Below are 25,019 nucleotides of genomic sequence, written 5' to 3'. Positions count from 1 at the left end.
ACTTCAGATCAAGATGTCCTTTGGCAAGCTGAGCAACTGCTTGATGACAGATTTAATAGCTAGGATTTGATAAAGCATGCAAAGGGACACACTGATTTTAATATATTTCTCAGGCAGCATGCTTTTGAAGGTACAAGCAAGGGAACATTTATTTCACCAAAGCCTCCCATTAAGTCTAACTCTCCTTTCCTTTACATGCAAAAGTAATCTGCAATATACACACACGCCCCTTAGTGTGTGGAGTTACATAGCTCAAAATGTGAGGAAAATTAAGACTCGCAAGTCCTGCCTAAGGACTCAGAAATGGATCTGTCCTGATGTAATGATACTTTGGTAATGGCCACATCTCCGGTAAGATGACAGACCTGTAAAGTACAAGTTTACTGAGGATGCTCACATCAGGCCTGCAATCTTACAAGAAAAGGACACTAGGGACTGCCCCGAGAGCTCCAATAACATCACTAAACTCTGATGCCTCTGGATTTCTAGAGCATGTGAGCTTTCCTATTTCGGCATCTGAGCATGCTGTACTCTGCAGGAAAATTATTTTTTACCCTTTAAGTTCAAAGAAATTTGGCTGAGAGCTCGAAGGCAGTGGAACAAGATCATGAGTTAAACTGACACCCGTAACAGACAAGAGATCTCGCTAGTATTTCGTGGTCTATGCATACACTAGTATTTCACTGATCCCCTGGAACAGTTGTCAGGGCTCAAGGAAGAATGGCTGCTTGAAGAGTCTTCTCTGCAGAGCACTTCTCATTCTGATGCAACAGAGTCCAGCTTGCATAGATGGGAGACTCAAGCCTTATCTGTTCTGCCAGATTTTCCTGAGGACTTTAAGAGAACTAAATAAATTATTTAGAGCAGAGACATCTATTATCTTTTTAGATACTTTTTTGCAAGCACCCTAGAAATCTACTTTATGAAGACAATGAACTTCATACAGATGCCTAATGAAATATGCGACAAACAGCAGTGCAAAATCTTTAAATTGAAAATTCACAAAGCACAAGACAACATCATTGCACCTCATCAGAATGTGTGTAGGTAAAAATAAACAAACAAACAAAACCACACCAAAATTATTCTATTTTAACCTTCCTTTCAGGACAGAAGCAATTCAGTGTTGCTATTATTATGCTTGACAGCATAACATGAAACTACAAGCTTCTCAACACTTTCTTTTAAAAAGATGAATAGTTTAGTAGTTACAGCTACAATATAGTAACAAGTATATTAATGGTACTGTATAGTTAGTATAGCAATTATAGCAAAAGGTACACTCATATTTGTTCCATTTAACTAGCTAAAACCAACAGATATTTTCATGACAATGAATGCAACTAGTTTCATAAAATCTTCTCCTAATATAGCATCTAGGATAAAAAACGGAAGAGAAATAAGCATCAGAGTGCTAGAAGGCTGAAAAAGAATTTTGTTATGTTACCTTAAGCTCATAATTTTATAAAACATACCTATAGGTATTTAGCATATATTTTTCTTACTAATCTACACCCAAAACTCATCTGAATATTTCACCGGGACTTCTTTGGGGAAATTGAATTGAGGGAAAATTACCATGTATTTTCATTAGATCATTCTGAGTCAAAACACATCAAACAGGTGATATTTGAAAAATAATGAACAGATAAATGTATGTAAATAAGGAAAGCAAATTGTGGTATCTGCAGCGCCTCACTAAAATATTTTGTCAATTTAAATTTAAATATACTTGATCATGTCTGTGCCTATGGCAGGAGCCACTTAAGACTTCTTTTAGCAGAAAGTCTGCTAGAAAACTCTAGTTTAAAAAAATAATAAAAAAATAGTGTATTCATTTTAAATACTTATCCCAAAATATTTCTAAAAGTAAGGACAGAAATGGGTATCCCAGAGGAATCTAACTCCACTGTTGCGGAAATGTTAAACTTCTTCTTGAAGCTCAGTCTTTATTAAACTTCTGCCTGTTCACGCTACCCAATTTTATTGCTCTTACTTTCTTACATAAAGATTGTATTTTTAACTGGTGTACCTCAGTGTTAATACCATCTTATATTCAGTTTTATATAACTTTGATCTTTCTTTACATGACATTATTTCTCTGGAATGGTTATAGTTTTATCAAAATGACTGTTTAATCATTGCTGTTTAGTTCATTATTTTCATATCACTGTGATGACTCCTCAGGGAAGCTGACACCTGTCAGATGTGCACTTTTCTAAAGTGTGGTTGTATAATATTGCAGACATTTATTTTTAAAGCAGGACAGTAGTGTTTAATCTCAGTATTTTCTGCTTTATAAGCACAAGACTTCATCTAAAGTTTCTAATTCATCATACCTAGTTTTGAGCTACTGTAATATTACAGAAAATTCTGAAATGATCAAGTATAAAGCAAAAACCACCCAGTAGAGTAATTATTTATAATAACTCTTCCAGTAACGTAGGGCACATACCCTGTATTGCCATTTTAAAAAGAAATTTCATTTACTTTAGCTCCAATTTAAGTTTTAACCAGAAGACTTAAGGAACATTTTACAATGAACTGCTCCCACACCACCGAGGTGGTTCTACAGTTAAATTTTGCTCTTAGGATGTGGCTAAAGGCAGTGGCTTGTTCTCACAGAAATGAGAACCTCAACAGAGCCCTTGAGCATGCTGTTGAGGCACCTGGGAGCAGTTCTGCTTACAGGTAATACTGCCTCAAGCAGTAAAAACCACCACAAAAACTTCCTCAGAGAAGGCTGCATCAAATGTTCTCAGGAAAAAGTTTAAATCCTAAATGCCTGGTCTGCTAACATGAAATAAGTCGTAACGAAAATACAGATAACTAATTTGGCTTTTTGCATAAGAAGCAAGGAGGGAGTAACAGGCTTGCTTCTTCATTGTACCCGTGCTTATGGCTAGTAATACCATAACGGATCCAAATGCTGTAGTATTTAACAGCAAAGCTTTACTACAAAAAGGACGTGACCCCAAAATAATATTCCACATATCTGAAGTTTATATAATGAAAACCTGATAGGCAAAGGCCTATCCATTCATGGGATTCAAACAACTCCTCAGTGAGCATCACAGGCACCTGCTTCTCCCCCGCAAAGACTGGCTCCTGAGGCAATTGGCAGAGGGTCAGATAGATGGGTGCCACTGCTTTTCCATCTATACTTCGGTTTATGGATAAAAAAGATGGGGTCCTCTGAATTTCTTGTTCTCAGGAACACACGAAGAGGGAAAGAAGATCAATGATAAAGTTTTCACTTCTGATACAACTTCTTTGAGATCTAGTGATATCTCATCTTATTTATTTCTTTTATTAGGCACAGTCAGCTGGAGTACTAGGTAATCTTCTGTGAATTATACTCGATTAGGTGGGATGTTCACTCTTATCATAATTGAGGTGAAATTATGATATTTTTGTGAAGACAATCAAACCAAGAAAAATTACTTTTTAATTAAAAAACAAAACCAACTTAGCTTCTAACAATAACACTGTTAGAAACTGCCACTGTCTTTTAAAGAGGTTTGAACTTATAAATGCCTTGCACTTTTGAGAACAGGACCTAGGTTTTTAATTGACTCAAATACACTAGGAAATCATACACAGGGTTAAGCAGCATATCTAAATTTTTTTGGTAATCTATATGCTTCTCAAAATCATTTTAAGATACACAACTCTTGGGGTTTGACTGAATATTTTATGTACGGCATTGTTGTGAGGCCATTAATCATCATTTTTGTGCTATTGCTCCCACCTGGAAAGAATGAGTCTGTAATTGAAAAGGCAAATTTAGCATTTATATTGGCAATAACACAGTTTCATTGCCATTCTCCCCAAAAAGAATTTGAACATTATGGAGAACTATATCTTATTGATAAGTGAATGGAAGTGAAGTAAAGCTTTCTCATTATCAGGCCCCCATGAGCTAAGTCATTTGTTTGTTGAGCAGAGCCTTCTATTGTGTTATAACAATTACTTTTACTCCCAGATATGATAACTCTTTGAAGCAGTACCTGGGAGATGCATGTGATCTACATTAGCAGAGAAGTAACACAGCGTTGGCTGATAAACTAATCTCATTTGCTATGCACCTGATATTTCATTGTTGTGCAGTTTTTTTTTTTTCTTCTAACAGTGAAACCCATAGACTCCAATTCCAATAATTTAACTCAGCAGACCAAATTACTTAAATACAAGACAGAGTTTGAAGTTGTAAATTTTTTTTAGAAACTTATGTTGAAAACATAATGTTGTGCTTCAGCATTTTTTAGCTAGCTAGAGATTAGAACAGAGTTTGAATAGAGGCTTGTTATGCTGGCAGGTAGGTATGTACGTCATTCTAGGATAGCTTTTCAGGCTAAAACATTTTCAGTAAGTTCCTGAATCACACTGCGATTAGAAGAATTATGAAGAAGTGCTACAGCAAGACAGTGAAATAGTATTCATTTATCATAAATTACAGCTAGCATTTAGATGTAAGACACACAAAATACAAGATGAATGGATCATTCCGAGAAATTATTAATATTAAAGTCAACAAAATGACAGACTGCCACAAAGTGGTTTTGCTACTTTTCATTACTGTATGTGCAGAGTAAATCTGTATGTCCACTTAAATTAGCAAAATAATCTAATCTGTACCTTTAGTTACAGGCTTAGGGAAGTATTTTCTGAAGCAATATGGACTTTAAAGTATCTTGGTAGCTAGGATTATGCTTGAGTGATTTTTTTCTTTGACCAATTTGTATTTGTCATTGGTAAAACCCCTTATTGTTACATAAAGTAACAGTTGTTACATACAGTTGTACAAGGATGCCCAGGTATTTCGTAAATTGAGAGTCAAGAATAACACACATAGCAGTAGAATGAAATATAAAAATAAAATATAACTTTAAAGCTTCTATTATTGAATGTATTCATATTTAAACAAAGCCCTAATGTAGATTCCAGCATGAATCTGTTTTGCCAAGCCATCCTCTGGCTTTATTCATCATACAGGTAAAAGTAGCCCCCCTAACTTCAGGCACAAATCAATATGCCAATACACTTGATGAAAGAGTCTTGTGCCCTGAATACTAAATAAAACAATCCTGACAAAGACGTGAACAAAAGATTATACTGCTACACAACTCCATGATTCTAAAGAATTTAAAACGGGTTTTTTCCCCCCTTGGAGAAAATGAATAAAAAAGGGAAAAAATCTGTCATGCAGACAGTGCTCACCTTTGATATCTTTATCTGCTCACAGGAGCAAAGACAGGAAACAGTCTCCCATAGTCATGATTACCTGGTCTGCAGAACAGCACTATTTCAAAGCATGGAGAAATAAGCCACTCTGATAAGTAACCTGAGAGCTTCGGCTTCTTCCATATCCACTTGAGTTGCTTCAGGCAACCAAGCTTTTTTATCTACTCATGACCTCTCTGCATGCAGCTGGGCAGGTAACCAGTTCCTCTGCATGGTGTGCTGTCTAGCTCCTGACTCATTTTCCTGGAGACTGAAGATATGAAGAACATACTGAAATACTGTTCATATCACAGTATTCAAACTGTGTCATTTGTTGGACATCACTAGGACTCATCTCCATCAGATGCCAGTTTTATACATTTGGGTAATGCAGCTGCATATATACAACAGAGCAGTTTGTTGGGTTGTTTTTTGGTTTTTTTTTTTCGGAGGGGAGGGTGTTTGGTTGGTTTTGGGTTTTTTTTTTTTTGCTGTTCATATTTTTTAAGTGCTTCCCACAAGCCTGCTGCCTTTCTGAATGCTTTGTGCTGGCACATCACATCCTGAAAACAGACACATATCCCAGAAACCTGTGTGGCCCCTTTTCTTATTTGTGCCTCAGAGGCCACTGCATGAAGCCATTCACCAGTTTTCCTTTTCCTTGCCTATTTTGCGGCCCTGCTGGGGAAGGCTCACCACTCTGCTCACAGGCACCTTTATACATTTCACAGTGCTGAGGCTCAGCAGCTAGCCTGACAATGATGGTATCAACAGCCTAATCCCCTTCTTTGGCACTGTCAGGATGAGCAGCTCTTTTCAGCCTTCTCACTTTTTTTATATTCCATGCAAGCCAACCATTTTAACTCTCAAATTTCACCTATAATCCTCTAAAAATCTTCATCCATTTCACACATTCTCCTCTGATCACTACCAGAGGAGGAAATAATATTTCCCATCCCAGATGGCAAAGGGTCTGAGCATCACACAGCACTTGTAATTGGGTGTGATGCAACTGTGGCAAGCAGGAAAGGAATTAATAATTCCATGGAAGAAAATACAAGTTCATCCTGATGCTACCTTGTGTCACCTTATGCTGCATGCTCCAGACACCAACTGCCCTAAGTTAGGTACCAATGTAGTATAATTAACAAGAACAGGCAGCCTGACAGCTGCAGCAGTTCAGGAGGTGATCTGAATCTGGGTTGAAACTTCAAAATAGCACTGTGGTTGCCAGACTCCTTTAGAAACTTCAGGTGCTGATGGTTGTTCTTTTTTTCCTTTCAGCAATGTGCAGATTGAATTTGAGTACAGTTAAATCAATTTCTTTCAGTACTGAAGCAGTGTCAGTGTCTTGAGTCCTTTATGAGGGACTCCATTTGAAAACACGTTAGTGAATGAAGGAACAGAATTACCAGTCTGCATCATCCAATGCAGCATGAACTGATACCACATTGCAGACAATGCCTTGGATGCCTTGGACAATGCCTACTCAGGATGCCTTGACTTACGTCAACCTTAAGTCTGTAAGTGGTCTAGGTTACACTTAGCTTCTACTTACTGTCTCTAATCTTATTTGGTTTACTTTCTTCAATAATATTGTTTCTCAACAGGAAAAGCAGGGAATAGCTGCTGCATGTTCTGATGTTCCAAGCAGTCCTTTAAAGTCCTCCAAAAAAAAAAAAAAAAAAAACATTCAAGAAGTATTTCATTCCATTGAATTAGGCTATATGATACAAAAAGTTGATTCAGGAAACCAATTTTCACAAATCATTTTCTCTTTGCTTTTTTAGCATTTATCAATACTTAAATTTAAAACTTCATGTTTTCATTACTATTTCTATTTCAGAGTCATGGTACAGTTTTATTCCTTATTGTGAAAGGCCTTAAGAATTATTTTAAAATAAATATTGCAGCACATATTCTTCATTTACGTGTCAATATTCAACTAATGCTGTGAATACAAAACCGTCTTTATATCTATTGCAGGTTTCTCATACAGTACCCTGCAGAGCTGACTCACCTGCAGAGAAATCCCCTGAATTATTTCTGCTTGCTTTACACTACAGTTTTTCAGTACTTCAGGGAGCAGTTAGCTACTGGGTTTTCTTTCATTCCAATTTCCTCCAAATCAAAGTGACATAGCAAAGCTGCTAGAAATGTAAACCATGCAATCAGTTGCCTTGCCTAATAGAACCATTTCTAATTATCACATTATGTCATTTCTAGTACCTTTTTAGACAGCCAATGTTTTAGACAAATTTTACTATGAAAAAGCCTAACTGAAATCTCTTCAGAAGAATTTTCCTGTTTGTATTAGATGTCTAGTAATACATTTCACACCTGACATAGGTTTGTATAAATTTTACGCCATAAGTTTAGTAATGTAGTCAAAAAGCTGCATTCAGATATTTTTAAGGAATAACCCACCCTCAGTGGAAAAAATTAAAAATCACTGGTTACTTGCCAGCATTGGGAACAGTAACTTGAATTCTCTCTCACACACTCAACCCTGTGCTTGTAATACTAAGTTTTTTCCTCTCTTACTACTTGATAAGCTGACAGCAACTGGCTGTTGTTCCAAACCCATATTTCCCTGACAGATTTCTTGTCTGGTTACAAGACCAGAAGAACTGGTTTCTGGCTGAACTAAGGATTAGGCTGGGAAGGCCCCAGTCATACTGGTTCTACCTAACTCTTGAGATGGTTCCTTCTGACAGAAGCCAAATCTCCATTCACATAGGTGCAATCGCTTCAACCAGCCAAATACCTTGGAAATTCATTTCAGCAGGATTTGTTACCAAAGAAAACAACTGAATTCACTGTTAAGAGGTGAAGGACTACTATATCCATAAATCACAACACCTTTACAGACACAGGTATGAGCCCCTCTTGCAGTCTTCCACCCCTTCCTGTTCCACAATGGAAAACACAGTACCATTGTTCCATCATGGAAGTACACAGCACATGCAGTTGGCTGACAAATGTGCAAGTTTAAGGTAATCTGGGGGCATATTCAGGTATTCCTGAGAAGAGCTCTAGGCAGGATGGCACAGGAGCTGAGGATAAAAGCTCAAGGGCTTGTCAGAAAAGGCAGGACAATGGGGTCAGAACTGATGGGAACATGAAAGATAACTTGAAACTTGACCACAAAACTTCCTTTCCCAATCAAACTTGAGTTTCCCTACTGGAGTAGCCAGTCAACAGATACCAAATTGGAACCCATCACTTTCTCAGAATTTGGACAGTAAGAGTGAACAGGGAAAGCATAACTGTCCACGTGAACCAAATGTCACTCTGGAATCCTGTGCAGTAAAGTCTTCTACAATTGCAGTTTTAGAAATGTTTAGGAATTAAAAGAAAAACAGGATCTAGGTTATGAAGCAGTCTGCTTCACTTCCTTTCCCTCTCCTTTAGCTCAAAAAGCTGAAATTTGAAATAGGTTTTGTGGAATGAATGTTTGACCAAAATATAAAAAGCTCTCAGTTTCAGTTTAACATCTGTTGCTTCCTTTGAAAAATTTGGGGAGTTGTCAAGGGTTTTATTTTTTTTAATTGAGCAGTTTATTTTTTTTTTTAAATTGCTATTGCTTTATGATATTGGTATAATTTAACATATTAGGATGGTATAATGACCAGACACTGCACTGCTGCATCACAGAAGAATAGGACACAGCTGCCTGTGCTTTGTGCAAGCAAAGCATTGAAAATAATAGCCTTGTGATGAAAGCACATTGAGCTGTTAATCATTTTCTAATATTCTGTGCACAGAAATATTCTTGAGATATCTGAAATTAGACACAAGAGGCAAGAAAAGGCATCATTTTTGAGTAGCCATGTGACAACTACAGCCATCTAACTATGTATATGTAGAAATTGCTCTACTTAAATCCACAGTAGAAAAAATACCTAGTCTTTCCCTGGTTGACATATCTGTCAAACCCATAATTTTCATTCCAGAAGAGCAAGTCCCAAACAGTACAGAAGGTGATGATTTAATTGTGCCAGTATATAAATGATGTGAATTACTTGGATGACTCCATGCACTGGGGGAAGTACAAAGGTATAACACGAGACATGTAGCCCAGCAGAGACAACTAAAGAAAAAAAAAAATAAATAGAAGGGTCTGAACAGAATCAGAGACAAGAAGGTACTTTCTCTTTATAGCTCTACTGTGAAATATTTCAAACATGAATTCTTTTCAAGACCATTTAACTTTCTTTAGGAAAGTTAAAGCAGCATTCATCTTACACTGATCAGTCTCTTGTGTGCATTTAAAGAAAATGGTCTGGGCAGAAAGGTAAAAATAAAGCTTTCTGTAAAGGACAAGCATTCATTAGCATACACCTGTTTATTGGAATAATTTGGAGGCTTAAGATAGAGAACATTAGAAATGCCCTACTAGATCAGATCAATGGTCCATCTTACACAGTATTTGTTCTTCAGCAGCAGCACCAGCAGATGCTACTGACTGTAAGCAGCAAGCCTGCCTACTGTTGTCTGTCCCCTCCACACCTTCCTAGCAGCCAGAGTACAGCTTTGGTTTTGTTTGTTTCTTAAGTGAGGCTTGTTAGAGGGTACCCTCCCTGCTTACTCCCATCAGTTTAAGAACCTACTGCAAGCAAGTTGTCTATCCCAATTTCCACTCCCCCTTCTCCAGCTTGCTGGTACAACCTGCCTCCTTATCCTTGGATCACCTGAAGTTCCCAAAGCTCACTGGTGGATGAGGGGAGTACTTTCTCTAAGCCATCCCAAATTGATCTGACAGTTTCCTCAAGTGGCCCCTGGTTGTAGTGCTGTGGGATTTGGTCAACAGCACTTCAACAATCACCACTGTCCTTGTGGTTTTCAAGCCCCAGCCACATGGCCATTCCTCAGGCTTCTCCACTTCTTCCCTTTTCTCATAACATAGCTGTTTCAAGCTCTTAACCTATTTCTCTACCTGCTTTACCTCTCCTACATCCTTCTTTCAGTCACAGGCAACACATGCTAGCACACCCAGGACTTGGATGAGCGTCAGCAGACGGGCAGTATGTTTGCAGAGCAGTAGCAAGCTGGGAGAAAACAATACCGTGACTACACTACATCACATCCCTTCCAAACACCAGACTGCAAGGAGCAAAGGAAGAGGAACTTCTGTTTGAAAAGAAGAAAAAAAAAAAGCATAATTTCCTATTATATAAAAAAAAATATGGGGCTGTACAGGTTCCCCATCCTTTCCCAATGAGCTATAAATGCTAGACTTGAACACATCAGGTTATCTGTGTGCATTGTGCTTTGCTATTTCATGACTCAAAAGTTTTACTCCTGTTTTGATCCTTAAAGTGTGATGAACTGAAGTGGGGGGAATAAAAGTGTCTCAAAGCCTTGCATGTCCAAACTTGTCTTGACTATGGGATGAACTCCAACTCAACTTTGCAACTTGCTGTCACACTCTCATGATGCATTTCCTATAGTAAGTCAGAAGATTAATCTCACGTATGTATTTTCTCATAACAAACTCTCAGCTTGCTATCATCCCTGACTTCCAAGGTTAGTAAGACAGATTCATTAGAGGCACAAAAGTCAAATTTCAAGTATGGCATCTTCTCTGATACCACACTTCATATCACAGCTTGCCCTTCCTTATGGGAGGTTCTAAAGTGTATAATAAAGTAATATTAACTTTTCCAAAAAATTAAATTGTCCAGCACACAATCATGTCCGAATTATTCAAAGGCATTAGTAAAACACAGTTTGAAATTCATGCTGTGTTACTCAGTCACCCAGCTTATTCATACAGGAGTAATGAATTTATCATTCGACTTGCATGTTAACTACTTCAACACAGATCAAAGTATACGTCTGACTTTCACCTAACATTTTTAGATTGAGCTGTAAGCCTCAAGATTCTAACCAATTTAAGAGGAAGGTGATTTGCAAAACTAGCCACCAGAGCCCTACTTGTAAACTTTTATAGTATGCATATAATTAAAAATTTGCTTCCAGCTTTGAGCATTCATGCTTCAAAAATGTGTTTTCCACACCTTTTATTACAAAAAAAAAAAAAACGTTTTGGGACAAAGGTTATTAGAGTCAAATTAAGACCAGCCTTCAACTCAAAATCTGCTGGGTGTATCATAATAATTCTGAAGTATAATTTGAATATGGTTTTCCTGAGGAACTTAAGTTTTATACTTAATTTGAAGAAGGGAATTTTCCATGTTGAATACCACACAAACAAAAATGAATTCAAACTAACATGAGGAAGGAATAATCCATCTTTGGGATTTTTATCAAATTTGGAAGTTTGGTCAGACTCTCCACAGGCTTTCTGAACAGCTATCAGTTAGGTAATAATCAGCTTACTTTTACATTTCTGTTGATTGTAACTGTCACCCAGAGACAACTGTCAAGCTCCACTTTCTGGAGCTATCTAACGACTGTGTTTGATTCAAAGGAGAGTGCACAAGAGAACTGTAAAAATACATAAATAATCAAAACGCATTTAGGCTTTGCACATTTTTGGTTGATGGAACATTTCAGAAGTTTCTTAAAGTGACAATAAGCACAAAACAACTACTTGAGTCACCTTCTTAAAAGGCAAGTGATCAAAGATGACTCATTTTTAATGCTCTTTTGTTTTGTATTTTATCTTTAATAGACTGAAAGGCATGTTTCATCCTTCTAGGGGTGAAGGGGACAAGGACATACTCAAAAGACAAGAAATAAGTCCTCCCAAGATTCAATACAACTCAGAGCAATCACCTCTAGAGAATACACTGAGGATATTTGAAATTTCAACCCCTGATCTCAGCTTGCTTCTATGTCAAAACTGGTCCCACATTTGGGTCTTGCTCTAAAATATGGCTGTGAATAAATGCCATACTTGTCACGGTAGAAGTGGTTCTTGTATGTATGGGTCAAGCTCTATTTGCTACTAGAAACGATGAATGATATATAAGTAAATAGACTACATAGCTAAAATCCATGTTTTGGTTGTACTCCATATTCAGTGGGGATAGTGCAGAGCATCACCATATCTAGTTCCACACTTTTGCAGCTAGGTACACTGCTGCATTTTTGTGTGCTTTTCTACAGCTAGCTAGTTCTGACATGAGCATGGACTTACACAACAAATAAAGAGAAGGGTTTGCCTGAACAAGTTACGAAACACAGGGCACCAGAGAAAGACAACTCTAAATGAAAAATTTCTCTTTGCTAATAAAAATACTTGAGTGTTTTCAGACAAAACCTGAACAGTCCAGTTTCCAACAGACTCCTCAGATTTTCCCTTCTTCTTTCCACCCGAAATCATTTAAGCCACAGTTTCAAATCAGACACACTTTCTTTATGCATCATTAACAAATCACAAGTTATGCCTTTTTAAAAAAGAGTGCCCAGGCAGTAAGAAAGACTATCTAACTGCTTTGCGTAGACTGCTGTGCTTTGTGTCAAACAGAATACAGAAGATTACACCTCTGAGTTTAGCTGACCATAAGAAGCTTGAGGAGCCTTTGTGAGAGAAAAATATGGTTCAAAATCCAACTTTTGACAAATAAGTCAAACACCTGCAGCATGAGCCAAGACCAAATAGCTTCTGAGCAGCAAGGAAACAGATATCTTAGAAGTGATGGAGAAGACATTTTCCTAGAGACCCAAGTTGTGGTTTGGTCTGCGTTTTTTTTCGGAGGGGTTTGTTGCTTCTTTTTTTAGTTGCCAGATATACCACAAGTCTGAGGGAAATGATTGATCCTGCAAATCTCCCAACATAGAAACAGAAGGTATGAAGGCCACACCTCCAGGCTTATAGAACTGAAGTCTGCTCCCTTAAAAATTACATGAAGTGCTGTAACAGGTGAGCCAGTGTATGAGCCAAAACTTAAAAAATAACTCCTACAAGCTTATGAGGCAAGGGTAAAATTACACTGGCATTTCTTAGTTTCTGTATTTCTGTTGTTGTTTACTATTACATAAGAAAACTATCACCATTTTTTGACTGCTAAACACTCATCATTCCTCAGGTTATGTTTCAGCGTGCTTGAAGCTGAGAGATAATTATCAAAATTCACAGAGTTTAATGAGAAATCTGCATGGTAACTCCATGGTTGGTGAGGAAAGAAAGAGGGTTAAGTATCTGATGGAACAAAAGACAGTGACAGCAATACAGCACTCGTAACAACCTTTACATCCACATCTGCTTCCCAGCATATTTTTAAGGCTATATTTTACAAGTATCATGGAGAAACACATACTTTGTGTGTCAGCAATTACAGATTCCCTAAACTACAGTTTGTTTTCATTGCAGCTGGGTGGTTTTATGTCATGATTTGGGTTTGCACACACATTTTTTTTGCCTTTCAAATTACCAAGCTATCAGCCAGCTGTGAAAATTGCTTCTGGAATCCACCAGATGCAAGTTTTAAATTAAAAACTTCATGATCACCAGCACGCACAAGGCCCATTAGCAGTGGGCAAGAACTGCTCTAACAAATGGCAAGCCTGTCAGGCAAGGGTTAGTGAGGTTGTGCCTATGAACATGGACCCTCAGAAAGCAGTCACTAAAGGCACATGCCCAATACCAACTGAACTGTTCAAACAGCATTTAGATGAGTAATAGCATTTCCAACCCAACCCCTGCTTTATGAAAATATCCTCCTCCAGAAGGATTAGTGGGACAGAAACAAAGAAGCATTAAATGTCAATTATAGGGTATACATGAGCATTGAAAAAGAGAAGATAGGGTCAGTGTTTTGGAGGAATCCAAATTTCGGCTTTCTATTTTCCACCCTCTAACAATAAAACAATGAGAAGTAAAGCCAGTATTGCATAGCACAGAGGGAGAGCTTCTGTTTTCTTGCAAAAAAAGCAAGAATTTCAATAAAAGCAATTAAAAAACCACAATTTTTTCACTAATATATAACAAGCTCAGGTACTTTAACCCCAACATTTAATTCATTCTAAATCAAATTTAGTGAAAACTCAACTCCATTTGAAAGAATGCTATGTATGAAAACTATGGGCTACACAGGCTCATGCTGTTTGAACAAAACTCCTGCGCTCCAGCACTTGGAGCAAAGGGTTCAGCTTTTCTACTGAAAACTTGGAGAAGTAGGGGGTTTTAAGTCCTTCTTTTAATAAAGCTACTTAATCTTTACATTACCACGTAAGGATTGCTTTCCAACCACATAGTATGAAACAGCATAAGGATTTCCCTGCAAAAGTTGGTGGGGTGGGACGATGGACACTACAATGAGACAGAGCGACAAAAATAAACCCAACAAAAAACCCACCACCAAAATCAAAAGGTAGAGCATCATTTTTGAGTCATACCTGGACCGTGAGCCTCGAACTCCCACACAGGTGGGCCCCAATCAGGCCAAGCCCCCCTCATCCTCCTGAGCACCCACGCCACACGCTGTCAGCCCCAGAGGGAGCGGGAGTGGAGCAGGGCAGGGGTGGGCCCTCAAAGGAGCCCCTGCTCACCACCCAGCCCGGAGAAGGTGCAGAAAAAGCTTGTCAGGACCCCCTGGTCTCTGGGAGGGCTCAGGCCACACACAGTGCTGCAAGTCATGCCCGAGACTTGCCTACTGGGATATGCTTCTCCTCATGCCATTTTTTTCACTCCTAGAGACATGAGGGAAGGAGCAAGCACAGCCCCAAACTCCTACTGTTGTAAGTTAGAATGAGTATGCAATCACTGTTACCCTCTAGTATCCTAGAAATTCTTTTAATAGAAAATAATTAAATACTGTTAATTGGGTAGGTACATACATTAATTACAGGAGAAATGTAAACTTGCACTTGCCTGAAAACAGAACTTTAGAAAGAGACATATCTTATAGTTATTGTGCAGCCATCTTCCACAGCACCTTATAGGTTACAGGCTCTAGACATGTCTCTCCTCAGCCTATGCTGCCATACTGTTTATAGCTTCCTACAACCATGTATGCAGAAAACAAAAACAAAAGACCAAACAAACCCCAGCCAACACACAATTATAACTTCAAACATTTCCTCTCCCACTGACCCCATGTGGCACTAATAAGCCCAGATGGGACTGGGCAAAACATCCTCACCTGTAGCTTCCTCAACACCCCATAGGCCCAAGAACTCTACTTAACTTCTACCAGGAAGCCTCACTTCTTGTTTCATCTGCATCAGAGAATTGGGGGATTCTGGCTGTTACAGCTTCTATGTTGTTATAGAACATCTTGATGCTGCCTTCATTTCTATTTAGTGATAGCTGGACCTGACCTTGATGGGTGCTTTGATTTGCAGGTTTGATCTCACTCTGCTTTCTTTACTGTGGTCTTTTCTTAAGATCAAGGATTGTGGTTCAACATGACTGTTGTTTCTACATCTGTCTTGCTTACTTTGCTGGGAGTGGTGGGACAGCCTAAACTGGAGAGGCCTATGCCTGCAGGCTCTGAAATGCTCCTTAGCTCCTGACTTGCTTTGTCTTAAACAGTAACTATGCTCTTATTGCTTTTAGTAGTAAACTGCTGTAACGTCCTCTGTATTTGCTGTTAGAGCATATTGTTTCCAGGTGTGGCACAACAGAGCTATTCTATACATTACTGGAGCTTAGCTGGAAGGTAGCTGTGCTATTACAACAGGAAGGTAATTTTGTTATTGCTTGGTTGGAGGATGCTTGAGGGGAGGAGTATATATTCCTCTCCTTCATTTCTTTTGCAACTCACTGTAGCAAGATAAATTTTACTTGGAGTGTGTGTTTATGTATTTTTTTTTTTAATGTATAATAATGAATAATAAATTACCTTCTTAAATAACTTGCAGTTTCAAGTTAAAATGGTCGTGATCAGTTGATGTGTTTATATTGCTCTGCTGAGCTAAATAGGAGTGCATTGATGTCTATAGAAAATAAAATTTTTTTAATGAACAATGAGTGGGGGACAATTGCTATAGGGATGGTCCAGACAGTCTCAGTTACCAGCTGTTGTTAGCTGTGTCTGGACTTAAGTGAGAGGAGGAAAAATAAATAAATAGGAAGGATACTGAAAGAGTATCATGGCAATTCCCAGAAAATGCAGACTTTTCTTGTATAAGCGTACTGTCACAGTGCTAATGCAGTGTGCTCAGTACCTCAGTGCCTTACTAACAGTGGTTCCTTATGCTAGTACTTTTAATGCATCTGGATTTTTTAAAAAGGGACTTAAGAGTGTAACATCATGATTAGTCTGCCCTGGCAACAAAATACTGTTGTATCCAAAGTGTCCTTGGTTGCTAAGGAAGATAAATTATGATCATATGGTTATATGCAATATGTCCAACTGTTAATTCCGTAATTTTAATATGCATTCTGCTGCATCAAGAGCTGAGCAAAAGTTTCAACTGATATCAAGAGATAGCCTTTGGTTGTTTATAATATATGACAACAGATTTCTCATATTGGGCAGCCAGCCCTTGCTGGTTTGTCCAAATTTTGTCCCAAGACTGCCAGCCAGAGCTTTTCTGCACAATGTCTTCATAGCTCTACAATATCTGCTTGGGCTAGCTTCAATAACAGCAGAAGTTAGTCCTGTGCCATTTATTAAAATCTTTAAGGCAAGTTGTTAGCTTTACTTCTAGAGCAGGTGGAGCCTAGCATGACATAATATCCTTCATATTTAAATCTCATCTATTCAATAGATTCCAGAGTAATGACCAAAGTGTGAAGCCCATTGTTATTTTTCTGTGCCTGTGACTACTTTGGCATGGCATGCTATACCAGCTGGAGAGGGACCTAGTTAATGAAACCTAAAATGTTCTTCACTTCTCTGCACCAAATTGCAGGAATCCTGCCATACCTCTATTTATTTGCCCAGGTAAGCGAGAAACGTTGTAGTATTTGGCAGGGCCTTACAGGGCAGGTAAGCTTACCTGACCAAATAGGGATGAAGCATCCGGGCCTTGTTTAGCTTACTCAAGATGTAGAGAGTCAAAACTCTGCTTTAGACTTCATCTTCAGGCCTGCAGCACCAACCTCGCTCTGTTTGGATACTTAGTCTTTATGATGTTGGAGGCTAATGCATTCACAAAGAAACATTTAAACTGGACCATGCTTGTCTTCTGCCTCTGAAAGATGGGGCAGTTGACAGAAACCTGGCACAGGCCCTGGTTTCTGGCCATCTCCCTGTGCCCAGGTGGATTCTTGGGCAAACAACTGTTAATCTTTGATTTTCACAGGCTGAAACGTTTATTCCTGCTTATTATTAAACTCGCCCTGTGACTGCAAGTATATAAAGTATATGTACAAATTTTGCTCTCAGGTGTTGAACCTGAAAAAACCCTCTACTGTTTCCAGTGCAAGTCATTCCCATGTGCCTCAGAGTGGGTGGGAGGAGGATATGCCAATTTAACTTGTACCGCTGGTGCTTGCCATCCTACTCTCTGTTTAGTGGGTGCAGAAAGCGAGGAGGTGGGGGTGCTCTTAGGTTTATCAAGATAAAATCTGAGCAGTTTTGGACTAACTTTAACAAAGACCAGCCATCTGAGCCCACTGAACCAACTTTGGACATGCCTTGTTTCATGCAGCTCAGGGAAAGTGAGAGAATTCTCTCAGACCACAGGGAACATCAGAGCAGGCTTTTGTCCTGTGAAATAAAAAGTGCATATTGAAATGAGAGAGGCTGACTATACTACTCCAACTGATACAAGCTAAAATTTTGGAGATGGAAGGCTTTTATCATTAAAGCACCGGAAAATGCCATATGGCCATAACCGTACGAATGTCATTCTCTTATTTTTAGAATTAATCTGATACTTTTTTGTGGGTTTCTGAGTGCTCACATCTCAGGGCATATTTTCTGCAGGCAGGCAGAAATGCAGTACCTCATTTGCTCAGAGTGGCCTTCTTTGTGCTAACTTGGGAGTTACTCTGCAACTCACCTTTGATAAATGAATACTAGGAAGCTCTTGCCATTCAATTCTGTTCCAGAAATGTCAGCTGCAATTTTCCATAGATTCAATGACCCTAAAGGATACTGCACCTTCTGTGTGGTAAATAATTGATATATGTCTGATCAAGCAAATGGAGCAGGAAGATTTCTGTTGCATGACTCTTCAGGCTGCTGTATATTTAGTAAGGTTTTGGCAACACTAAACCAATTAAAAAAAAGGTTTAGTCACTACAAGCTCAAAAAAGTCATACATTCCATGTCTAAAGGAAAATTAATTATACTCTTAGAATGAAGCAGTTCAGAGGCTTAATTTGCCATTGTGAGTCTTAAAAGTCTAAAAGGCCAGTAGACCCCAACAATTTTAATAGGAGATTTAATTTTTCCTGACATGTATCTAGGCTTTGTTTGCATTATACACAAACAAAATCAGCTTGCAGCTGATCTGAGTTCAGAAATGTCACATACTGTATTCTTAATCCAATAATGATAATTTAGTCCCTTAGTTTCTTAGTGCTTTTACCAGAAAACTGAGATACTCATTTGCCTTTGCAAAGTAAAAAGCATAAACAAGGGTTAGTAGATACCCCTCTGTAGATGTTCCTATTGCTATATCTACAATAGAAGTGTTAAACAACTTTGAGTGCCATAGTTTCAGTACCTTTTCACTTATATTCTGTCTTTAAGACATATTGTAGAATTTAAACACAACACAGGAGGCCTGCAACATTGTGATGTTAGCAGCTAAATCTATGAGAATTACTTCTACATTAAAAATTAGCACAGACTGAAACCATAGTATCAGGTGAACTGTTACCAGATTAAAATGCAGGACTGGCAATTTAAAATGCATGCTGTATCGTCTGGAACTCAGTTCTGTTGGCCTTAGATCTTGTAGCACTTTGTTTAACAGACTTGTGAAAAATAAGCATGAATGTTGCTCAAACTGAATAGAAAATTATTATGTGCCATTTCAGCACTTCACAGAATGTCACTGGAGTGTGCATTAGCTGCTGTATGGATTTGAGGAATCTCCCTCAGGCCAGTACTTCTTAATTCCCATACTTCTGTGACATCTGCACAGGACTGCTGTTCCTCTGCTCTAGTACTCCAACACTGCAGATATATTTACTTCTTTATCTGAAAAAAAGGTATTCTGGGTATATATGTGGCAATCTGAAAAATACAATGATGACAGCTATGAAAAGCCTTTGTAGTTTCCATTGTCAATTCAAAACAGTTCATTTAAAACCATTATTAGACCACATGTAATGGATTTTTTGAGTAAACTTTATGTTTTAGTATAAAGTGCTGAATCCTACAATCCTTTTTCCTACTTCTCCCTCATTATCATTTATCTGCAATCATCACTAATCCAGATCAATGTTATTTGGACTGAGAAAGCCCATTAAGAGCTATTCTCACAAAATACGAGGAAATGCTGTACCTATTCGGTTCTCATTTACACCACTGAAAATGTGGTAGTTGGAGCAAATGCTGTGACGACAACTTGGAAAAATTATTCAATTTAATAACAAAAACATTATGATACAAAGATTTTTGTTTGCTTACGTGAAGTCTATGTTTTGTCAGCTATTCGCTATACATTGCTATATGAGTTATTTCTGATGCAATAAATAATCTGCACAGTTTATAATATCAATGAAAATCACTAAAATTTAATTACAGATTTTTAATGTGTCAGGGATCAGGTTCTCAACAATGTCATGAAAAGGATGTGCATATGCGATCTGATTAACATCAGTTTCAAAATCCACTTTCGATATATATGCCAACCTTATGAAGTTCAAACACGACAAGTGCAAGGTCCTACACCTGGGTCAGAGCAACCCCAGGCACAGCTACAGGTTGGGCAGAGAAGAGATTCAGAGCGGCCCTGTAGAGAAGGACTTGGGGATGCTGGTCGATGAGAAAATGAACATGAGCCGGCTTCAGTGTGCGCTCGCAGCCCAGAAAGCCAACCGTATCCTGGGCTGCATCAAAAGGAGCGTGACCAGCAGGTCAAAGGAGGTGATCCTGCCCCTCTACTCTGCTCTTGTGAGACCTCACCTGGAGTTTTGTGTGCAGTTCTGGTGTCCTCAACATAAAAAGGACATGGAACTGTTGGAACAAGTGCAGAGGAGGGCCACGAGGATGATCAGGGGACTGGAGCACCTCCTGTATGAAGACAGGCTGAGGAAGCTGGGGCTGTTCAGCATGGAGAAGAGAAGGCTGCGTGGGGACCTAATAGCAGCCTTCCAGTATCTGAAGGGGGCCTATGGGGATGCTGGGGAGGGACTCTTTGTCAGGGACTGTAGTGACAGGACAAGGGGTGATGGGTTAAACAGGGGAAGTTTAGATTGGATGTAAGGAGGAAATTCTTTCCTGTTAAGGTGGTGAGACACTGGAATCGGTTGCCCAGGGAAGCTGTGAGTGCTCCATCCCTGGCGGTGTTGAAGGCCAGGTTGGATGAAGCCTTGTGTGGGATGGTTTAGTGTGAGGTGTCCCTGTCCATGGCAGGGGGGCTGGAACTAGATGATCTTGAGGTCCTTTCCAACCCTAACTATTCTATGATTCTACGATTCTATGTGCTAATAACGCACATGCTACATGCAGAAGCAGTCACTTAAAAAAGGGCAGTCACATTAAAATTATCTCTGAAATTTGGACAAACATTTCAGTAAAAATGTTCTTCACCGTTCCCTAATCTCTAGACAGAGACATACTTAGAAGTGGTAACTAAAAACACTAGATGCAAGCGCTTGTGCTCTATTACCCCTTTCTGCATTGAACTAATTTGTGCTATAGCAAGGGAGTTTTGCTCATTTTTGAAAGCCAAAGTATTTCTTATGTTATTTCATAGAATCTTTCCTTCCAAAAGGGTTACCAAGGAGTTTGTTCTGAAACGGCTAGCTTTACATAAATTCAAATACTACAAATCCTATCTTCTTTCCTTTCTATTTTTTTTTTTTTTTAGACAGATAAAAAACAAAAGTGTCTTCAAACAGCTGATGTTACTTTTATATCTTTGTCAAAAGTGTTAAACTGCCCTTTTCCCTGTATAGGTATGAAAAGATGTTGTCTTGTTGCTGGTGATATTTGCTCTGTGGGAAAGAAGCCGAAATAATGTTCTAAATGCGAATAGAGTGCAGATGACTTAGGCCTTTTGAAAATAACTCTCTCTATTGATTCACTTCAGGAATTAAAGCCTATAGGACTGATTGAAAGTCAGCCACAAACACAGAGGAACCACTGCAGGTTTTTTGCACAAGTGGCTTGAAAGCTGTAATAAATGTCAGCTGCGGATAGCAGCTAGGGAGAATTACCCATCAGCTATGTACCACTCACCCCAAAACCTTTTTTTATTTCTGCTCCTGAAGACATTCAATTTAGTTTTAAAACATCCTTTTCCTATCATAGGTGAGGATTTTGAAACTAAGAATGAAATCACTGTTTAATAAAGTGATCATTCGAGTGAGATAAAAAGAGAAAGGTAACAAGCATTTTTAAGAAAACTTTTACCAATGCTAGGTGGTAGGTGTTTTCACTGCTTAAATGTAACCAGCAAATTACATACTTTGGTTCTTTAAGCATACCTCTAATGGAGAAAAGGGCTTGGGTCTTGGGTGTCGTTTTTGGTTTTTTGTTGTTTTTTTTTTTTAAAAAGACGTAGTGTGAATCTAATTGTCTGACTCACCACTTTAGAGAGAGTACATTAGAACCAGAGCTTTTTGTAGAAACAATAATTCATTTTGGTTAACAGTATGAAATCATATCTTTGCAACTTTCCATGCTTAACCACTTGCTAACCTCTTTGCTTTCCACAGCGTAGGATATGATTTCACAGTATGAGCGTGTATACACCCATGGGACCCTAACATTTCTGGACAACTTGGAGGCATGTTGAAAGATTGCCAAAAACAGTGGCCATACATATTTATAACAAGATAACTTGCTTTAAAAAGGGGTCTGATCCAGCTAAAATACTTTTCAGCAATCCAAATAGTCCACTACAGGGAAAATAAGAACTAGAATCCAGCATGAGACTTAAAAGATGACTGCAAGAGGAGACATGATGTAATTTTTGTGTGGCTGAATTTAGAAAGACAAGGTTTCCTGCTTCTCTGAGTAAAGTCTGATCAAGAATATTGTAATATTTTTCATGATCAAATTCAATTTGGGGTTTTACATAAAGAACTGAGAATATGGTCAGTTCATGGCTGCTCTGGATGGCTGGTGGAAAGTATCATACCTGTTCATACTGATGTCTTCCTTGCAGGGGGGAAACTGAAAATCAGGCATGAATCTAGCTTAATTGAGACAAATACCTGTTTGATAAAACAATGTTGTGTGCCCAGCAGTGTATTATCTGGATACCCTAATTTTTGATGTCACTAGATTTGTAATTTCATTTTATTTCAGATTTTGGTATAACACATTGGTGTTACAGGCACATCAGCCTGTACTAGAGCCCCATAAAAGTTTTTCACGTAGAATTTTTTTGACCTTTTTGTTTCTAGTTCCTGTTGACCAGAGTGTGATAGAACAGTAGTGCCTGCTAATGGCTATATAGATTTTAACCTGCTAAAATGAATCCATTGTCTCAGTTCAGTTCTTAAACTGACATAATATACCTACCTCAAATTTGACATCACTCAGCAGTGCAAGTACAGGTAAGAAAGAAGTGAGCACATTTTTAACCCCCTTTCTGCAATGATGCCACTAACACAATTTACACTGTCAAATGGTGGGGTTTGTAGTCACTTCAAATGTATGTTTACATTATTATCAATTAGATATATTCATTATGCAAGCATGGAAGTTAGAATTTTTCCTCTAAGAGTCAGTTGAGCTTCTTCAGAGCAATCTGTATACACAACAAACCATTACAAAGCACAGTATTCAGCCTGATTTAGCTTCTGTAGCAACCAAAACTTGATTTAATAAAGGGGTTTCAGTTGAGCAATGCCCCATCATGCTCAAATGCCCTCAAATGCAAAATCCGACAATTTTTCCAGGGTCATTAGCAGGGGTTGTAAGAAGTACTGCAGAACAGGAATAAAAATGAAGGGATTGCATGCTGGCCGTTAAAGAATGCAGTCTCATTTGGATTCCTAGCAAGGTAGGCTCTTCTGATTGTGTATCTCCTTACTCTGATGGAATTGCAGCAGACTGCTGAAGATCAAGGAGGGAAAAAAGGAAAAAAAACCCCAACAAAACAAAATCACACCAGCGAAAAAACAGACCACTATTATGCATTTCAGTCCATGTTTGCAATCCTGCTGTCCCTAGAGAGAATATGGAAACTGTTGAATATCCCCATGCTCATGTCCACATTCAGAGGCTGATCTAGGAAGGAAAGACAAACAAGGTGCCTAAAGAGTATAAAACTGTTGGAGTACAGAAAGAAGAGAAATTATTTTGCCAGAATGTGAAACCTATTATTTCATCAGCAAAATATAATACATATAATACATGAAAAGTTAACTGTTATTGGTGTCCTGGGTTCAGCAGTAGCAGTCATTTTTTCTCCTTCTTAGTAGCTAGTGCAGTGCTGTGATTTTGACTTTCAGCCTGGGAAAAGCACTGGTAACACTGATGTTTTTAGTTGCTGCCCAGTAATGCTTAGTCTGACCAAGGACTCATGCTCTCCCAGGGAAGAGGGGAAGCCGGGAGGAAGCAGAGACAGGACACCTGACCCAAACTACCCAAAGAGGTATTCCATGCCACAGCACGTCATGGCCACTGTATAAACTGGGGGCAGTTACCTGGAAGGGTTTGGTTACTGCTCGGGCTGGGCTGGGTATTGGTCGGTGGGTGGTGAGCGGTTGTATTCTCTTCCCTTGTTATTCCCCTTATCATTATTATTATTGGTAGTAGCGGTAGTGATTTGTGTTATACCTTAGTTACTGGGCTGTTCTTATCTCAACCCATGGCAGTTACATTCTTTTGATTCTCCTCCCCATACCTCCGGAAGCAGGGGGAGTGAGCAAGAGGCTGCATGGCTGACTGAGCTTAAACCACAACAATTGGTAATGACAGTATGACAGCAGCGTAGATCCAAACCCAATAAAACATGCTACTGGTATTCAGGGCAGACTTCAAAAATCACAGGGAAAATCTGTGAATTTCGATAGGAAGAAAAAAGAGATCTTTAGGCAGTAGAAATTCAAAATGGTTTTAAAGAGATCCCTGAAGGTAACTGGAGAGTCTAGCTGTGGATTAAAACTCAGAAGTTGTCTGGAGGATGAGAGCAGTGCTTCCTAAAGTAAGCAGCCCCTCATGACTATTTTGAATAAACATTATAAAGCGCAGAGTAAAGCTTCCAATTCAGGAAACTAAAGCAAAGATAATGGATTCCTTGAAGTATTCATTTTGTCTTTAAGGAAAAATTATATTGTACAAGGTAGGTAGTATTTGCAGTAAAATACTACACTGAATTGTTTTGAAATCACCCTGTATGGTGCCTCTAGCAATCAGTAGCATTATTATTTTGTGGTCTGTAGCTCTGAGTGGCCACTGGTACATGCAAAATCTCTAGCCACAGAAGCAAGCACTGCTTGCACCTTTCTGAAAGGGCACATCTGCCATTCTTAAATGGGAAAAACATTTTTGGACAAAACTGTGAACCGTTGTATTGTTGAAACATTACATGTTTCCCTCACAACAGACATTAAGTTTTGAGCAGCAATGTTACTGCTTGCAGCTAGCTAATAACTGGCCAACAGCTGAGAGAAGATGGCATCTCTTGGGAAAGGTATGGTAGCTGCAGGACTGAGAAGTGCCCTAGTGGGATTTATCATCAGTAATGAACGGGTAGGGTACTGGCAGGTCATGGCTCTAAGAAGGAATGAAAAGGAGGGTTGCAAGAACAGGGTGAGAATATCCCATTTTCTGCCTGTTACACAAAATGGGAGAGTT

The 25,019-nt window shown here is 38.7% G+C and overlaps 3 long non-coding RNA genes across 3 annotated transcripts; 2 read left to right on the top strand and 1 right to left on the bottom strand.

Annotated features, from left to right (window-relative positions):
• Positions 1 to 583: 583 nt before the first annotated feature.
• Positions 584 to 6,865, bottom strand: LOC136009298 (uncharacterized). The gene is made up of 3 exons (XR_010610470.1): positions 6,782 to 6,865; positions 5,221 to 5,494; positions 584 to 834 (listed from the first exon to the last, which is right to left on the bottom strand). It is a non-coding gene; the product is annotated as an uncharacterized LOC136009298 (long non-coding RNA).
• LOC136009297 (uncharacterized) lies at positions 6,514 to 10,589 on the top strand. Its single transcript, XR_010610469.1, has 3 exons — positions 6,514 to 6,746; positions 7,964 to 8,099; positions 10,194 to 10,589. It is a non-coding gene; the product is annotated as an uncharacterized LOC136009297 (long non-coding RNA).
• A 4,787-nt stretch (positions 10,590 to 15,376) lies between these two features.
• Positions 15,377 to 19,539, top strand: LOC136009296 (uncharacterized). The gene is made up of 3 exons (XR_010610468.1): positions 15,377 to 15,480; positions 16,852 to 17,027; positions 19,076 to 19,539. It is a non-coding gene; the product is annotated as an uncharacterized LOC136009296 (long non-coding RNA).
• The last annotated feature ends 5,480 nt before the right edge of the window (positions 19,540 to 25,019 follow it).

This window comes from Lathamus discolor, chromosome 2 (genome assembly GCF_037157495.1).
Source record: "Lathamus discolor isolate bLatDis1 chromosome 2, bLatDis1.hap1, whole genome shotgun sequence".
In the NCBI taxonomy this organism is placed as follows: domain Eukaryota; kingdom Metazoa; phylum Chordata; class Aves; order Psittaciformes; family Psittacidae; genus Lathamus; species Lathamus discolor.
The sequence above is the reverse complement of the archived record's forward strand: the minus strand, read 5'-3'. Positions and strand labels throughout refer to the sequence as shown.